Source organism: Henckelia pumila, chromosome 1 (genome assembly GCF_033568475.1).
Source record: "Henckelia pumila isolate YLH828 chromosome 1, ASM3356847v2, whole genome shotgun sequence".
Taxonomy (NCBI): domain Eukaryota; kingdom Viridiplantae; phylum Streptophyta; class Magnoliopsida; order Lamiales; family Gesneriaceae; genus Henckelia; species Henckelia pumila.
In genome coordinates this window covers 2,374,823-2,381,212 of record NC_133120.1, presented here as the reverse complement: position 1 = coordinate 2,381,212, position 6,390 = coordinate 2,374,823, and positions in this window count along the sequence as shown.

Here is a 6,390-nt window from a genome sequence, read left to right as displayed (position 1 = left end):
ACGCTCTTGGGGTTTGTTTCAGTGTCACTCGGTAAAGCTCCAGTAGGACGAGTAGACAGTTGGGTTGCTATTTGAGCCATCTGATTTTCCAACTTCTGCAACATTGCCTCCTGATTCTGAAGACGAGTCTCAGTACCCGCTACATATTTCATCATGATTTATTAAAAAGATGGCTTCTTCTCGACTGGCTTTGATGTGTTGGCCGTGGGATCTGCAGCTTTCCATGAGAAGTTTGGATGATTCTTCCAGCCAAGATTGTAAGTATTGCTGTACGGATTGTATGGCTGTCTCCCTTGATTTCCCATGAAATTCGCCGCATCAACCTCAAATACTTGATGTTCCTCGGGCTGTTGAGCTTGCACTTGATTTGCTGAAGCTGTCTGCATAACTGCCATCTGATGAGTAAGAGCATCGATTTTGGCATTCAGTGCTGTCAGTGCATCGACTTCTAGTACTCCAGCCTTTTTCTCCTTCTTAGCATCTGGCCATCCAATGTTTCTTTCAGCCATATTTCCAATGATTTCCCATGCCTCTACCGGTGTCTTCCTGAATAGGCTTCCGTTAGCAACAACATCCAACATGGATCGAACAGATTGATCCGCCCCATTGTAGAAGGTTTGAGTCTGATGGCTCTGAGTAAGATTATGTTGAGGACACATCTTAAACATCTTTTTGAATCGGGTCCAAGCCGCACGTAGAGATTCAGCTTCCTTCTTCCTAAATGAGATGATGTCAGAAAATAGTTTTGCTATCTTCGTGGGAGGAAAATACTTGTTCAGAAAAGTCTGAACAAGTTGATCCCATGTAGTAATTGAACCAGTAGGCAAATCATCTAGCCACTCAACAACTTTGCCTTGTAGAGAGAATGGGAATAACCGCAGTCGCACTGCATCAGATGTTACCCCATTCACTTTGAACGTGTCGCAGATCGACAGAAAATGCTCCAGATGAGCGTAGGGGTCCTCCACAGATGTACCTCCAATTCTTGCTTGCAGTTGGATCAGCTGAATAGTAGAGGGTTTCAGCTCAAAATTGTTCGCCTCAACAGCGGGGCGAACTATGCTAGTTCCATAACCTTCAACTGGCGGCCTAATCAGATCCCAAACTGTACGGTTGTCCGCCATCTCTACCGCTGATTCAGATTCTGACTCTAATTCCAGATTGATATAATTCTTGGCTTTTCCAATCCTGTTAAGCATGCGTTCGATCTCTAAATCAAGTGGTAATAATTCCCGAGATCGAATGCTATGCATGCACAACAGAAGGTACCTGAAAATCACAAAGAAATTATAGTCAGAATTTAAGAAAATAAATAATGTCTAATCTCAAGCGAAATAAAAATTCTGATATCAAACAGTCCCCGAAAATGGCGCCAAAAACTTGACAGCTAAAATCGGTATGATAAAAATCAACTGGCAAGCGTACCATGTCAAGTTATAATATAGTGGACAAAGGTCCAGATGTCGAACCCACAGGGACTGTATAAATATGAATACCAAAATATATTTATTCCTACTTAATCTAGACTAATGAATAAAAGTGATTCAGATTTTAAACTAATAATTAAAATTGCAAATAAAATTAAATTAACTAAAACGCAGCAAGAAAATTTGGATTTAATTCAAATTTGGAAAAAGCTCGTTCAAGGACTCACATAGGTACCAGACAATTCATGTAACAAGAAGTCGATTTAAGACATCAGAATTAATCTTAATTCACAGAAATCCTCCTAATTTGTTCAAAGGACTATTTCTAGAACAATCAAACCTATTCAAATATTGACGGATTAATCTTTCGTAATTCTAATCAAATTTGAATGCATGAATTACTGTGAGAATTCAGTAAACAACTAAACCGCACATTGAAATCAAATTCTATTTCTAGTTGGTTTTACAACATGTTGAATATCGAAGTGATCAAAATTAAAACCTCCTCTGTCGAATTGGAATCAATTAACATGCAAGCAAATAACTGGCCAGGAAATTCACAAGATAAATATAAATTTGATAACGAGTAAAATCAAATCAAGTCTGAAAATCTCAAATAAACAAATCAAGTTTTCTACATAAATTGTCTGGCCCAATCATGTGACCTTGATCGAAGAAAAACTACAACTCACTAATAAACATAATTAATCAAATCAAGTCTAAAATCATAAACTAAAAAATATGAGAAAAGAGGAAAAACTGGAGAATTGTTCAAGCAGCCGCCTTCAGCCTTCGTGCGTAATCAAAAAGACCAAAAGTCTTCAAAAAGATCATAAAACTTCTATTTATAGGGTCCGCGCCAATTATAATCCTCCTCAACCTAAAATTCTCGAGCACACACGCTCTCGACCACGCGCGCTTGCCTGAGATGGTTCTCGCGCACCCGCAATGTAAATAAACAGTGGCTTCGTAAACTCTCGCGCGCGCGCGAGGAAGGAATCCGCCCACACACCTTGACTTTGATGCTTCTAGAATTTTGCTCTGCTCTCGCGCGCGCGCGAGTCTTCAGCACAGTTGTACCTAAAAACTCCATTATCCTACAAAATTCAACCAGGAGAGTAGAACACATCCACATACAATAAAATACCAATAAAACACACAAAATAAAGTAAAATGCATGCAAAATCTACATAAAAGTGACACAAAATAATGCATACACAACACACTTATCAGTATTCCCTTTTGAAATCACATACTTATTTGCTCTTGAATGTTTATGTGCCTTTTGTGATTTAGTTATCACTTGATGCTTTGATTGATTATGTGATTACATGTTCAAGATGTTTTACAGATTTGTATGATTTAATGCATTTTACAGATTTGTATGATTTAATGCATCAAGATTATATTTCATTCATCTTGAACCCTAACCTGAAAAGCATAAAGGGTCGAATGAACTACATTGCGAATGACGTTTGGAGAGCTGTAATTGAGTGGCATGGAAGATAGATTTACTTCCAGAGCTAGATGACTCATTATAGTTGTACCAAAGTCATGGGAGTTAAGATACTTGACGCCACCTCGAGTGGGAGTGTCGGTGGTTTGATTGAGATTTTATTCCCCAGGATCCCAAGAACCGAGATTTTATTGATATCAAATTTGATATCCTATCCTTGAAACATGCATTGCATTCATGATTATGATATTTCATGTTATGTTATTTATACTGGGAATTATATTTTCACCGGAGTTATCCGGCTATTGCTGTGTTTTGTATGTGTGCATGACAATAAGTGGGGAAGAATCGAGTCAAAGACGACCAAGAGAGATCGAGATGAATATTTGCATGTGGTGACTCGGGTTATAGCAGTAATGATGTATTTTATGAAGTTTACAAACATGTTAGAAAAACAAGATCCTTTGTATATATTGTTGTCGAGTATTGGCTTATACTTGAGATTTCATGTATTTCAGATATTTAGATTGAAGTTTAGATGTATGCAAATGCATGTATATTATCTAGCTGCTTGATATAGATTGAGATATTGCATTTGCCATTTTTTCTCAGATTTGAATGTTCATAATGTTGATTTTTATAACAGGGCATAGACCCTGTACATGCCTCCGTGCATGGGTCCGTGTACTCTCGGTTTTTGTAATGTTTGGAAGAAAATCAAGGCACGGACCCCGTGCATACATCCATGCCAGGGTCCGTGTGCTTTCGGATGGAGGCAGAAACTTGGAGAATTTTAAATTCTGTGCACGGACCTGGGCACAGAGGGTGCATAGGGTCCTTGTAGAAAATAGAAACTTGGGATTTTAGTGTATTGATTAGCACGGACCCGGACACGGAGGTGGCACAGGGTCCGTGTACTTGGAAGCCTAGAAATGTGCCTACAGGTTAATGCATGAATCCATGCACGAACCTGTGCACAGAGTCGTATTTAAAAAAAAGAAAAAAATTTATAATTTGTTTCAAGTTTGAGTCAATGATGTGTTATGAATAATTTTCCCTAAGAAAAGATTAACAACCCGAGGTTCCCACATAGTAGAGAGCTGATTCATAGATACTATGAGTCTCAGATGTAGGCAGTAGAATAAGTCTTAGCTGAGGTGGGGTGTTGCAATGGTTGTAGTACTCAAAGTATTCTAGTGGTACCTTTTAGAAGAAGCAGAAGAAGAGGTGACGTAGGAGAAGTTGAGTCTCCAAAAATCCTAAAACAATCTTTGTGTCATCTACTGCTTTTATAATCATTATCATACTCCATTAGATTCAGATGATGTTAGTCAAATCTCCCAAATGACCTTTTTTGCACAACCATATCTTGTTGGTTGACTTCTGGACACTCAGAGAAAAAGGAGAGTTCAGCGGCTAACACTGCTGAACTCACTACTGGACCGGTAGACGTCTTTTAAGTCTTTCAGTAGAACACGTAGCTTCTCACTATTTGTTCTACCCCAGCAGCAGCATTTCAATCCTGCCAATGAAACTAAGGCAAGACACACATTTTTATTATCCATATGAGCTCGTTATATATGGGTTAGATTAATTGGGCTTTGGCCATACTCACATGAGGAAATTCACCTAAATGGAAGAACGATTTCAACCCCTTGCGAATTCGACGCTACTAGAAAGTTTTGATAATGTCCGGAATATAGTAAATGGGCTTATGTATTGTTTTAAAACGAATTTGATTATAATTTAAAATTTGATTGAATCTCTATATGTTTTGTTATGCTTCGTTTCTTTTCTTATACTTGTTCTATTATGATTATGATTTGATATCACGCCATGAGTTTGAAAAACATCGTTAGGATTACATTTAGGAGTGGGGAAAGAAATTTTTGAAATATGATAATTTAAGGTCCTGATCATGCAGTGGGTTATGATAAATGTTCTATGACCTCACCCATCAGAGAGATTACATATCAGAGAATTACAGTAAACCATGAATAAAAAGATGAATTTCAGTGCTATCAATGAATTATGCCTTGTATTGATATGTTTTGAAGCTTTGTTTCGAATTTTGAACATGTCATGTTTTGATCTTTGTTGCAACATGTCATGTGACATTACCTTTCGAAAATTTCGTATATATATATATATATATATTTGTGTGTGTATGTGTGTGTATCTTATTATTCATGTGTTCTGTCAGCCCCCGTTTGATGAGTTACAACTGTCACGTCCCGAAACTGAGCCTAGTTGACATCGGCGTTATTTAACATTTTCACATTAAACAATAAGCCTCAGAGTACAGACTTTCGGAATAACCAGTTTACTCATTAATGAAACTGAAATTACATAGTATTTCATAAAATCGAGATTTAAATTGTATTTACTATTCTTAACTAAAAACGACTAAATAAATACGCAACGACTTAATACAACTAAATGGAAACAAAAGTAAACATAAACTAAGTATCAACAGTTTGTGGTCTTCTTCATCAACCCCAGAACTGGTTTTTCTCATCATCCCCGTGTTCTTCTTCGTTCTTATCTGAGATGGGTGATTCGGGTGGGTGAGTGATATGGGTGTCATTCAATAAATGGAAAAAATTCTCAGCATTCGTTTAACATAATTTTAATATGATTTCTTATACATACATATACAGAATATAACTAGGGCTAGGTTACCGAACCAAAATACCGACTTTTTGGAATACCGTACCAAAATTATTTCGATATATATACATTATTTTGGTATATCGAATTTTTTTTCGATATCTATACGGTGTTAGTATGAATTTTTTCCATACCAAAATTTCGGAATTTTGATATCGGTATCAGTATGAATTTTTTTCATAGTAATATTTTTATATGGTATACCGAAAACCCACCCCTAAATATAACAGAGTATCGAGACAAAGACTTATTCTTCCAGAAATTAAAAAAACGTAAACTTTAGGTAGTGTACCAAGTTGATTGCAATGTTTGTGGCTAACTGATATCAGTCCCTTATATGATATTCCTCTATGGAGTGAGACCAGAGATTCAAAGATTCATAGTAGCATAATATATATTCCTACCACTAGTTCATAAGTTTTGGTACACAAGAAAATCACAGAGTGCATGTTCATGAATCAAATCGTATATTTACATGCTGGAATCAAAACAAAACAAAATTTCATTACTTTAAAACAAAACGCCCACTTACTGTAGATTTGATAAACAAATTTTGGTTGTCTTGCTCAACGTAATTGGCTACTAAACTGGTATGCTCAACTGGCTGCTTCTGCTAAACTGAATTTCCTCACTCACTCTTTAGATGTTTTGCTCAGAATTCGTGTAGCAGACCTTAGAAATATGAGTGCTATTTATAGAGAAGATTTTAACTGTTTGGCTCCCCCTTAATTGCCATTATTTGCCATAATTCTGAGTTAATGCATTAGTTACGATTTCTAAAATAGTTTAGCTACTGGATTGATCTTGGTCAATTGTTCAACTTAGTTCACCTCGGTT